Here is a 13,754-nt window from a genome sequence, read left to right as displayed (position 1 = left end):
CCTACTTTCACCACCTCCCCCCCCCCCGCCCAAAAAAAAATTCCGATCAAGCATCTAACATTGGCATAAATGCAACAAAGGTGTGATAAAGGGTTGAGCTGCAACTATGACGAGAAATACAGCCCCGAGCATCTGTGTAAACAATGCCAGCTCCTTTTATTGGAGTATGATGGGAACAATGAACCAGCCATTACTAAAGTTGATGTGGGAGCCAGTGAAAATGACTCAACTAAGATGGAGGCTGAGCGCAAGGAGAACAGTGCTGAAATAACCTATTTAGTGCTCATTGGGGAGCCATCTCCTACCACTCTAAAGTTTACTAGACGCATTGCAAAGGTATCCATAGAGGTGTTGGTCGAGGGAGGCCATACTCATAATTTCTTGCAAGGTCGTGTGGCGAAACACTTGGAGTACTGATTGAAGAGATGGCCAAAATGGCAGTCTTGGTGGGCAGCAGCAACCGCATTAGAAGTGAGAGAATGATTAGGGGGTTAATAGTATTCTTGCCGGTTGGAAAAATTACGATCGATGCATACGTCTTACCATTATTTGGGGCTGATATTGTGCTGGGGGTATAGAGGTTGGCAATTGTAGGACCTGTGGTGTTCAATGACTCCCAACCATCACTCACCTTCACAACAACCGGCGGGCAAGTTATGCTCAGAGGAGAAACAGGGCAAGAGGTGGCACAACTCAACTTCAGTGAGATCTGATGAATGGTAGAAACAGAATCAGGAGTTATGATGTTCCAACTAGTGTTTTTAAGCGGACCAATGGGCCAAGATAAGATTGGAGATATGAATTTACAAGCACTATTAAAGGAATATGAGGATGTGCTTGAATTACCAAGTGGGTTTCCACCAAATAGGGCCTAAGATCACTATATTTGTATGCAAACCCAGGCCCAACCAGTGAACGTCAGGCCATACAAATATCCTTACTATCAGAAGGCTGAGATTAAACGTGTGAAATCCCTAAAAATCCTAACCCGAACTCGGCATTTCTGGTTTGTGTACTAGGAGTTCAAGAAGAGGTCAACTCTTAACCATCCGAGTTGAGCCCAAAAGTTCAAAAGTTGAACCTATGGACTTGGATGATAGAGAAAAAGACCCGGTCACTTTGCTTCACTTCACCAGGAGAGAGAAAATTACTCTTGAAGGCATTAAAGTGAGATTTTGGTATGCCCAGAAAGCTACGCAAGAGGACTTTGAATCTTAGGTAAAGTATACCATTGAGTAGGTAATTGTGTAAGGTACCTACCCTCCAAAGCCCATCGCAATCGGCCCTCGCATGAAGAAGATATGGGGGCGGTCGGATAGGGTTGGTTAGATAAGTTATCGACTGTCCCTACCCCGGGAAAGGGCAAAATTGGTTTTTCACCTTCTAAAAGCTTTTTAACTTTCCCAATTCACCCAAATTCGGGATTTTTAGACTTGAAGGAGAGAGAACCAATGGGAGAGGAGAGAGAGGAGCAGAAGAAGCTTGGGGAAGAAGAGTTTGTGTATTTTGACGGTGTTGAATCGCAATTTGAAGGTTTAATCACGTAAAGAGGTAAGTCTGCTTCAATTCACCTAATTTTTGCCCAATTTCATGAGATATTTGATGGTTATTTTTGTTTAAACATGATATTGGGGGGGCCTAGGTTGAGGGGAATATTTTCCGACTTTGTAGAAAGATTCGCACGGCTATTGTGCACGTCTATGTCGAACCTCGTGCGAAACCAAGCACTTTCAACCGAGTTGACTAGGTGAGCTGCCAGCCGACTTAATCGGGTCGATTGGGGATGAGTTGACCCGCCTTGTTGAACTAGAATTAATACCCAAGTAACCCACATTTGATCTGTGTTCAAATTGAATCCCTATATGAATCTTATTTAGCGTATTTATTTGCTAGGTTAATTGAGTCTTGGGCATTCGTTAATTTTGTGAATTTGTGGGACTTTATGCATGAGTGCTCAATTAACAGGTATAACATTTCACATATTATGTAATTGCATTGTGTATCTAGACTGTGAATAATGTAGCATTGCATGATGATTGCCGCTACCTTATATAATCTCGATAATCCTGCTTGTCTTACTATATTTCCGACTAAACGATTACATGTGAATCATATGTGGTTATGTGATTGATTATTTTACTTGATTGATGCATGTGGATGAATGTGACTGTGAAATGGGGATTACCTATCTTGGTACTGCTAGCTCGGGTAATCAGGGGCTGTCATATGGGACACTGTCCTCTGACGTCCCCAGCACTTTTCAAAGTTGGTGTGCTTGTCTAGATGCATTGGTCAAGAATCCCGTGAATGCTACTACCCTTTCGGCAGGGGTATTGAAGCTGAGTGACCCATGATAACAATGGATGGGGCTCTGTGTGCATCAAACAGACCCACGGTTATCATGTGGTGGTATAGAGACATGTGTTAGAATGGGACTCATCATGATCGCCCAACAAACAACTTGAGTGTCATGAGGGGACTTGAGCGGCAACCACCCTAGCATATGTAGATGACTACAGCGCTACAGAATGGTAGACCAAAAGACAGTGGTTAGGCGGCGTGAGGAACACCATTCCTAGGTGAGAATGATACCTAACCAAAAGGGCACATAGGTATAAGGAAAGGTATCCGGATCAAATGTAGCACGAGACATAGTGACTTTGCATTGGGCTAGGGTAATCCTTGACATGCACCAGCTCTCAAACCAATGGTGATGTGAGAGAGTGATGACCTAATCCCAGCCATGGTTGGTGTGACAGAACCCAACTACCGCGGTGAACCCAACAGACGGGCTTAAGTGCCGTGAGGAAGAGTGATGAGACTGCCCAAAGGAGGTTGGTGCGTTATCTTAAAGCGTGTCTACTATAGAGACGACATAGTAGAAGTTAGATTCATGTTTTCATGTTCATTCTTTTATTCATTGATCGTATATATTGATATGGGTGTGTGTGTATGATCTATACATGGTATGTGATACGTTAGGCTCATTGAGTTCTATGGAACTCATCCCCTGTGTATGTTTCCTTTTCTGTAAACTCTGTTGCAGGTTGTGACGACTCATATTACTTGGAGAGTCCACCGCCAGTAGAGTCCTATGTGGGACCGGCGAGCGAGGACACTGAGGTGCATGATGGGATGTGTACTTGTGCAAATTGTGCTTATGGAGTCCAGCCATTATGAGGCTTAGAGATTCTTTTACTTGGGTTGGCTTTAGTTTGTTTTCTCTTTTTCCGTTGTTAGAGTGCCGTTTGACTTTTAAACTTTTGTTGTAATAACTCATGTCAATCTTTTTCTTTTAACTCTGATTTTGGCTTTGACTTATCTTAAGGGTGACTGTAATAACCTCAAATTCACTTTCTTTTATATTCTTGCTCTTGGATTATGCTATATAATATTGTTGTTCTAGATTGGCCGCAAATCGAGATCCTGTGGAGAGTATCGCCCCCACGGTTATTCGGGAGTGTCCGGAACCGGCTGGGTGGGGTGTGACAAAACGTCTAGTGAAAGGCATGCTGGAATTTGGGGTGATACAGCCAAGTACTAGTGCATCTCATCTCCCGTATTACTAATTAAGAAGAAAGATGGAACATGGCGATTCTGTGTTGACTACCATGCATTGAATGTGGTGACAATCTAGGATACATTCCCAATCCCGAAGGTAGACAAGCTGCTCGATGAACTCCATGGGGCCCAGATCTTTTCTAAACTGGATTTACGGTCCGATTACCACCAAATTTGGTTTAAGGAAGAGGACACACACAAGACCGTTTTTCGGATGCACAATGAACATTATGAGTTTCTCGTAATGCCCTTTGGGTTAACAAATTCCCTTCCACGTTTCAAGCAACAATGAATGATATTTCAGGCCTGAATTGAGGTATGTGCTGGTATATTTTTGATGATGTTAAGGGGCTTCCTCAGATTAATGGGTAATCACTTTCGATTTGTTCACTGGTATGCTCATGTTGCAGCACCTTTGATGGCACTATTAAAAAAGGGAAAGTTATATGTGGACGCCAGCAACTCAGAAAGCCTTTGAAAGCCTTCAGCAAACACTTATTTGGCACCGGTATTGGCATTTCCAGACTTCAACTGTCCCTTCACAGTGGAGATTGACGCATCAGGAGAAGGAATAGGGGCAGTGTTATCTCAAGATCATCGTCACATCTCATTCTTCAACAAGAAGTTGCCACCGAAGATGATGCTAGCCTCAACATATGTTCATGAGATGTATGCGGTAACTCAGGCTATAAATCGGTGGCGACAATACCTCCTTGGGCAGCAATTCACCATTGTTACAAATCAGTGAAGCTTGTGTGAGCTCACCACACAAGTCATCCAGACCCCAAAGCAACAACACTGGCTCTCAAAACTCCTTGGTTTCACGTTCGACATCGTCTATAAACCCGAAAAGGAGAACTCTGCAGCTGATGCTCTATCCTGCCAACTACACCTAGTGGCATCCCTTTTTACATTCTCCATGCCGATGCTGAACATTTTTGGATGATCTAAAAGCAGAAATTGAAGTTGATACTGAACTCCGCCAACTACGGGATGACTCGCTAGAGAAACCTACAGGGGTGGAGGGATATTCGAAAAAAATTGGGGTTGCTATTTTTCCACCATCGTCTGGTGATTCTTGAAACATCTCCCAGAGGTTGCAATTCTTGCAGGAGTGCCACACCTCTTCAATCTGTGGGCATGCAGGCTTTCTCAGAACCTACCGTCAGGTACAGTGAATCCATATTGGATGGGGGTCCGTTCAGATGTGCGCAATTTCATGAGGGAATGCGCTATTTGCCAATAGATGAAATCCATCGTAGCTGTTCCTAGGGAGTCCTCCAGCCCCTGCCCATCCCAGAGAAAGTTTAGGAGGATGCTTCTTTAGATTTCATCACCTCCCTTCCCAACTCACAAGGGAAAACCACCATCTTAACGGTAGTTGACAGCTTGACAAAGTATGCACATTTTTGTGCAATGGGCAGTAAAATATCACAAGAAAAAATGTTTTTGAGATTTTTCTCCATGAAATTATTAGATTGCATGGCATACCCCATTCACTAGTGTCTGATCATGATCCACTGTTCATCAAGAATTTCTAGCAGGAATTATTTCATCTTCAGGGAACAACTTTAGCCATGGGGAGCACCTACCACCAACAAACAGATGGCTAGACGGAAGCTTTAAACAAATGCGTGGAGCAATATCTCAGAAGTTATGTGGCGGATGAACCCAACATATACTCTAAGTACCTTCCTCTTGGTGAATTATGGTACAATACATACTTCCATAACACCACCGGAATGACACCATTTGAGGCATTGTGTGGGTGTGCACGACCCACCTTTGCACAGTAGATTCCCGTCTCTACAAAGAATGAAGTGGTAGATATAGAAGTGCAAACCAGAGCTTCCATGCTCCATACACTTCGCTCTAACTTTCTCAGTGCTCAAGAGAGGATGAAATACTTAGCAGACAAACATCAACTAGATGTGAAATTTGCAAACAGGGACTTAGTATGGGTAGAGCTCTGACCTTATTGGCAAATCTTTGTGGCATTACTCGTTCATCAAAAACTAGGACGCAAATTCTTTGGGCCACTTCGAATTATAGCTCGCACCAGCAAGGTTGCCTACAAGCCAGACCTCCCAACCGAAGCTAGAATTCACCCAGTGTTCCATGTTTCATTGCTCAAGAAATTCGTGGGTGATACAACTAGTATTCTGTCGTTTCCCCCACCAATTTTGGCAGATACCACCTAGCTGTTCCCTTTGGATATTCTAAATCATTGTCACGTCCATCAAGGGAACCAGTCAGTGGACCAAGTTCTGGTGCAGTGGTCTGATTTTCCACTTGAAGACACCACTTGGGAGGACGTCTTTAAATCCGATAACTTGCTTGTGATCTGAACCTTGAGGACAAGGTTTCACCGGAATGGGGGGCAATGTTACGAAGAACGTACCTTCAGTTGGTGTAGGGGATATGTGAGCGAGTGAGAGGGACATTCAGGGGACCACACCCAGGACCACGAATGCCACGATGGGCAACAAACAAGAGCAGGAGCAAAGCACCACCACAGTGGCAACAAGACCACACCATAAGAGGAAACCACAGGCAAATTTGAAGGATTATGTTTAAAGGGGGAAAAGGATCAGTTAATGGTGGGAAGGGGTTTTGTGATCAAGATAGGAGTGGGATGTAAGGGATTAATTGTAGGGTTAGCATTGGAAGCATTGTAGGGTTTTGAAGGGAGCAGTATATAAGTTGTAAGTGCGAAATAATTAGTATGAATGAAATATTTTCTTCTTCCTTGGAGGCGCCACCCTCGAAGCTGGCTATCTTCTATTTAAACGTTAAAAGAGCTAGTGTTTTGTTAAAGGTAAGAAGAAGCAGCGGTTCTTCGGAACTACAAGCGGCAATGGCGGATGCTCTTATTGCGGCTGATGAATTGGGTGTGTTTGAGAAGTTTTCTTTAGTCAAGATCATCACTAACCACAAGACTTTATGCGAGGCTTTACCTTGTCCTGTTAGGCATTGGCCATATGACCTTCTTCTCTCTCTTTTTGGGTTTGTAAATAATGTGTTGGAAAATGACATGTCAGCATTTTGCCACATCGGCTTCCATTGATTTTGATGATAACAAACATGAAACTTGAATTCACCATGTTTTGATGATAACAAACATGAATTAGAATTCACCATGGAAAAACATGTAAATAACATGTATATAAATGAGTTTTTATTTGCTATTAATTATCATTCATATCTTCCAATCATTCATGTGTTTATCATCATCAAAAAGGGGGAGATTGTTGGGAAATGCCATGTCAGCATTTGCTACATCAGCCTCTATTGGTTTTGATGATAATAAGCATGAATTACTAATGGCTATATTGAGTTATGATGTTTTAGTTCAAGATGAGAACAAGTGGACCAACTCCAATTCAAAGCCATATGCTCAAGTCAAAGCCAAGATCATGCCAAGATAGACATGAAGATGGACATGAAGTCTAAGTCAAGATGACCATGCCAAGATGGACATGAAGACCGTTGCACAAAATCAAGTCAAAGATCAAGTCGAAGATCAAGACTTAGGCTAAATTAGGGCTTAGGACACTCTCACATACACATTCATGTAAATGCATCAATTATATGTAATTTATATTACTAGAGTGACCTAGGACACATTAGTGAGGTGTACAATGCTTAGGGTTGACCAAAAAGTCCAAAAACCTAAGCCATGTCCAAACCCCAACTTAATTCAGCAAAACAGAGCTCAGACGGGCAGCCGTCTGAGTAGACGGCTGACCGTTTGGTTTGTGTTTCTCAGAAATAGAAAGCCAGACGGCTTCCCATCTGGTCCTGACTTAGCCAGTAATGGCTAGTTTGCAACGGCTCTTTTCTGAGACGGATGACCGTCTGCCCAGACGGAATTCCGTTTGGTGTAAAAACAGCCTATAACGGCTAGTTTAACGGCTCTTTTCAGACGGACGTCTGTCTGGGCTGAAAAGTGGACTTAAAATGTATCCGTTTTCTATCCGTTGGGGATGGGGTTTTGGCACTCAAAGGTGCTCTATATAAACCCAATTCACCTCATTTGAGAGTATAAACACACACACTTGATCACCCACTCCCCAAGTGATCCTAAAGCTCTCAAATTGCAAGAAAGCCTTGTGCTTTGCCTCTCACCCTCTCCCAACCTTGAAGAACAATACCAAGGTACAAAGTAAGCTTGTGAAAGTCAAGTTTGAAGCGATTGAAGGCGTAGGTGGTGCATACAACTCCATTTGAGCATACAACTCACATTGCATCACATTCACACAAGAGATAAAGTGTCACACCTCTTGTAAGGTAACATCCTTCCTTTGTAATTGTTTCAATTCTAGTCTAGGTAGATTAGAAATGGTCTTTGGGTGCTCTTGCCTATGAACAAAGATTGCTTGGGTGCTCTTGCCCGTGAACAAAGATTGCTTGGGTGCTCTTGCCCGTAAACAAGGATTGTTAACGGGTGCTCTTGCCCTACTTGCTAAACAAAGATTATTGTAAGGGTTTGATCTCTACCCATTGTATTGAAAGAGAATCATTAGTGGAAATCTCTCTTGAGGCCAAGAGAGGAGTGGACGTAGACTTGTAAAGTCGAACCACTATAAATCTTGTGTTGTGATTGCTTGTCATTGTTTAAATTCATTTGAATTCTCAATTTACCTTGTATTTTTGCACAAACCAAAAAATTGGGACAATCCACTAGTTGCAACCTAATCACCCCCCTCTAGGTTGCACCAACATAATGGTCTGAAAATAGCTCCTTCATTAGACACCAACTCTGTATACATTCAGGGTTTACTAATTTTGCTATGAAACAATGGATGTGTGTTTATATATATAGTTTCTTGGTTTGGCAAATAAAAGAAATTGAGAAAGGAACTAACTAAAAAAAAAACAAAAAAGAGACAAGATATGAAATAAGACCTGAGATGGTTGGAGGGGGAAGGCACTGAGGAGGCTCTTTATCCTCTCAAATAAATTGATAGAAATTCATTTTTTTCCAAAGTGAAGCGAAGAGCCACGCTGCACATAATCCAGGCAGACTTGCAACAAGAGAGAGCTCACTCGAGGCAAACAAGGGAATATAGTGGATCATTTCCCGGTCGGGGGTAGCACAAACTTCTCCCCCAAGCTTCTTCACAACAAAATGGGGGTGGTACTCACATCTGAATAATAATAAATAAATTTCGTAGTGACCCTAGTGGGGTTCAACATAGACCCCATCGAGTTTTGTGGTGAAGAAGCATCAAGGGATGTGATTCGGACTCGAGAAGCTAGGGGAGATTGAATCGATATGAAACACGTTAGGACGTTACCCTTCCATGATATGAAGGGGATTTTTGGAATTTTACAAGATAAAAAATGATGACTCTTAATGTAATATATTGCATAGTGTAATCTAGTGCAATTTAAGGTAATATTTTCGGGTGTTTATGTCAATTTAGCATACACTTGGGTTTTTTGTGCTTTTCATTATATATCTAAGGGTGTCTCTAAAATTTTCCTGTAGAAAATATTAAATATAGATACATTTAAAGGGGGCTCAACATCTGACTCAACCCAAAGACAAGTACACATAAGCGTACAAACATAATAAAAGAACAAAATTACGAAAGCAAATATAGGAAATTTCATTGTGGATATGGATTCATTTCTCTCTATTCTGGCATTTGGTTTTGCTAGACCCTTTCCTCTGCTTGGACACCACAAGCCTAGAAATGAACTCAAAACATCTGTTTTTTCTCCAAAATAACTCTCGTCCAACAACCAATCCAACTATAACACCGGCACAATATCCTGCCAAAGCAAACCTCCAATCGAACAAACATGTTTCATCATCATAATCATCATCATCATCTCCTTTTTGGATTGTCGATGCGGGAGGTAAAACTCCGCACTTCTTTGTCAAAGGAAAACCACATAATCCTGCATTTCCCGCATAGGAAGCATTTGAAAAAGTGTTGAATTGGCTCCCTTGTGGAATAATTCCTATTAAGTTGTTGTAAGATAGATCCAAGACTTCAAGGAATGTCAAACTTACCAATTGCATTGGGATTTCTCCAGAGAGTTTGTTTCTGGAAAGGTCTAGTGACTCAAGACCACTTAAATTTCCCATCGTAAATGGAATTTGTCCTGTTAGGCTATTTCCAGACAAGTTTAACACATTGAGTGCTTTCAAGTTTCCCAATGCATCCGGGATCTTTCCTACAAAGAAGTTGCTAGATAGATCAATGGCGGTGAAGGCAATTAAAATTCTCTGCATGTTCAGCTCTGTTCCCTTCTCAGTAATCACAATTGTGTCTTGATAGTATGCAGAATTATTTGCACCATGGTAATACAAGTCATATAGATACCTGTTACACATCATTACCGTCCAATGAAGAATGTATTGCAATGGTAAATCTCCGTAAAATTATTGAAAGAGATATCAATGACATGAAGGCTTGGGAAGGGAGGAGAATGAGCTTGGACAGGTTGAGCAATGGAACCACCAAATTTGTTGGACCTTAGAACTAGAACCTGCAATTCAATGAGATTTTCCAACCAATGAGGAAAAGTACCACTCAACTGGTTGTCTGAAATATCCAATACTGTGAGTGACTTGCAGTTGCTTAATGACCTTGGAACGTCTCCTTGGAGATTGTTTTTATTGAGTTTCAGTGTATGCAGATTGCAGCCATCTTTGAAATCATGAGGAATGGGCCCATGTAATTGGTTCCTTTGCAAATTTATCACACCCAAATTGCTATTGCTGAGGCATGTTGGAATGTTGCCACTCAATTGGTTGTTCGACAAATCCAAGACCTCAAGATTGCTACCCTTGCAGATTGAGGAAGGGATTTTTCCAGTTAATTTGTTGTTTGAAATTGAGAAGAAATAGGTGGTTTCAAAGAAAAAGGAAGTGAGATTCCCTAAGATATGGGATACAACCTCCCTGTCATACTCATCAAATGTTTGGGGAGAGCATGGAGAAGATGACTGACATTCTTGCATCATGTTTGAGTGAAGATCAAGTATTTCTAATGTATTGAAGGAGTGATCAGGTAATGGCAATTCCAGACCTGTGAACTTGTTGTTAGAAAGGTTCAACTCTCTACAACTCTGTAGCCATATCCATTTGGGTATCTCACCACCAATTATGTTGGCACCAATAAGTAGACTGTTCACTTCCTTGAGATCCTTAAGGAACTTTGGGAACTTACTAATTCTATTATAGGAAAGGTCTAGAAGTTCTAGCTCCGATTCTTGAGGAAAGATTTACTAATTCTATTAGGAAAGGTCTAGAAGTTCTAGCTCTTGATCTCTGAGGAAATTTTCTGGGAATTTACTAATGTTGCAAGATCTCAAATTTATGGCCAAAGATTTAGCATTGGAAAAGTTGATGTCACCACTATGATTACTGCTTGGAAAACCATCATAAGAAAGATTTATATCTTGTCCTAGGTTGCCAAAATCATTGAATGAAAGGTCAAGGACTTCAATTGTTCCTTTGATCTTAGAAATCAAACTCATCAGGTCTTCTGCTCTCAAATGGTTGTCACTTAATAAAATTTGTGGCACTAGTAGATTAGAGAAAGGAGAGGAGATGTTGTAAATAGGAGGAGGCTCATTTACGATCTCATTGAATTGGTTAAAGGACAAGTCCAACTGATACATTGATGGGAGATAAAACAGAGAAAAATGGATGGGCCCTTGGAGCAAATTGTTGTTCAACAATAGTCCCTCAAGATGGGTTAGATTACTAATGGATGGAGGGATTGGTCCTGATAAGTTACAATGATCAAGATATAAATCCTTCAAGAACTTGAGGTTCCCAATCGAACTTGGCAACCTCCCTTGGAATTTTGTCCATTCAACATACAGATATTGAAGACTAGCGTTTATTTGAGGGAATTCAGGCAAGTGCCCTGAGAGAAGTGGATTAAAAGATAAGTCTATGTAACTCAACTTAGGTAGAAGAAAAACACTACTTGGAAAGTCTCCATAGAACCCACAACCATGAAGATTAAGGACAGTGAGAGAAGTAAGGTTCATCCAAGAACTTGGTATCTTGGAAACGAGATTCTCATTGGACTCAAGATGTAGCTCTGTCAGTGAATGAAAGCTCGAGATCGATGCATCCAAGGGACCTGTAAGTGAACAATCAGTCAATGACAAAACATGAAGGTTAGGGAGTGCAGATAATAAGTGATGACACCAATCCCTATTTATTTGAGCCGACAAATTCACCTGATCAAGATGGAGTTCTCTTAACATGGTTAAAGTTTGGACAAATGCCCTCAGATTTGGGATTTCAAGTTGAAATTCATTCCAAGAAAGGTCAAGAGAAACCAACTTGGTGAGATTTGAGATTTCAGATGGGATTTGGCCCAGAAAGTAGTTAGCAGAAAGATCAAGGGAAACCAACTTGGTTAGATTTGAGATTTCAGATGGGATTTGGCCCAGAAAGCTATTCGAAGAAAGATCAAGAGAAACCAAATTGGTAAGATTTGAGATTTCAGATGGGAATTGTCCTGAAAAAGAGTTAGCTGAGAGGTTGAGATGCCATAATCCAGAGAGTCTTACAAAGCCTGATGGTGCAAAGTGTTCAAAACTGTTCCTTGAGATGTCAAGCATTTGAAGTTGAAGGAGATTGAAGAGGGTACTATTGGAATGGATGGAACCATGGAGCGACGAATTGAAGAGAGCAAGGCCAACTACATGACCAGTAGTGCCATCGCAAGAGATGCCTTCCCAGAAGCAGCAATCAGTATTTGGCTTCCACGAGTTGAGAGATGTAGGATAGTTTATAGAGACATGGTAGTGCTTTTGCTTAAATTGCAACAAAGCAGAGTGCTCATCATGAAGACATAAATAAGAAGAAGGAGAAGGAGAAGGAGAAGAAAGGAAACAAGCCTGAAACAGCACTAGTAAGAAAAGCAGTTGCCAGCACATGCTTGCCTTATAAATTTCTTCAAAGGAACTAGAAAAGGTATAAGTTTTGTAAATGTTAGATGACTGATGCATGAAGGAGTTCTTCTTGCTGCTTATTTATAGACAAAACCATGCATGAGACAATCTCTAAGAAGGATCCTAATAGAAACGTTATTTACGGGCATGATAAAGTTTTTTTCCATGGTGAGTGCCTTACGGATCTTTGGGGGTGAAAGCCCCAGAAGTGATTTTTTCTACAAATCAATGCCATCTACTCTGCTGTATAATTTCTTATAATGTTCCCCGAGGGGACCATTTGGAGCTTTCAAATTTGTTTTAATCACTATTGTCATTCCACCCAAATTGTCTCAACTCCAATGAAGCTGAGGGAATTCTACAGCTGAGTTATCCAAGCTGCCTCTCTTAATTCAATATCAGTTCAGTTTGGGATCAACCAAAAATGTTCCTGTAGGCGTGTATGAATTTTTGGAACAAATAAGCTAGACAAAAGACAAACTAATAATGGACGAAAGAGAGTGAAAAAGAGAAGAAAAGAAACTAATGCATCTAGTTGCTGCTAGCTAGCTTTCTTTCCTTGACCTTAACTGCATGATGGGTCTTATGGGGGTGAGGCTAAGAGTCAAATCTTGAAGATTATAAGATGTAAACTTAGCTTTAAGACTACCGAAAGAAAGAACTTAATTAACTTTAAGACTCCTTAGTGAGTGATGGGTTATCTAAGCAAATGCTTTAAGACTTGTTAGTGTGTTGCGGGTCATTTGGGCAAACGCTTTATGACTCCTTAGTCAGTGATGGGTCATCTTGGCAAAGACGCCTTTTTGGTGAAGCAAACACTTTAAGACTTCTTTTGTATGAGAAAGTCATTATAGAGTTTGGAAAGATGCCTCTCCAGGTGGTTTAGAGTTTTCAAATTTCCATATGCAATGGAACGGTGATTGTCTTTTAAAATGGAAAATCGACTTTTCTTTTAAAAAGTGTGATAACAATGGATTTACTTATATTTTCTTGGATAAAGTTATAAATTTCCCCAGTCTTCTCCTAGTTTTTGGTCCCTAATTAACACTTCTATGGTGGATCCGTGGATGTCAAGGAAAACGGGGAGATAAAAGCATAAGGGGCTATTTTGTTACATGAATCCATGCATTTGAAATGAAATAGAATTTTATATTTATAGATTTCATATCTATAGATTTATGGTTCAAAAAAAATTAACTGTTTGGTTAGCCTCAAATCTATCGAAGTTCATAAAGTTCCGTCGAGTTACCCGAGTGAAT

The 13,754-nt window shown here is 40.9% G+C and overlaps 1 pseudogene; it reads right to left on the bottom strand.

The window, feature by feature from the left end:
* Positions 1 to 8,976: 8,976 nt before the first annotated feature.
* Positions 8,977 to 12,575, bottom strand: LOC149011208 (receptor-like protein 6; annotated as a pseudogene).
* Between the last annotated feature and the right edge of the window lie 1,179 nt (positions 12,576 to 13,754).

This window comes from Hakea prostrata, chromosome 7 (genome assembly GCF_041222555.1).
Source record: "Hakea prostrata isolate BN-2017 chromosome 7, UWA_Hpros_2, whole genome shotgun sequence".
Lineage (NCBI taxonomy): Eukaryota > Viridiplantae > Streptophyta > Magnoliopsida > Proteales > Proteaceae > Hakea > Hakea prostrata.
This window is presented reverse-complemented; position numbering and strand designations above follow the sequence as displayed.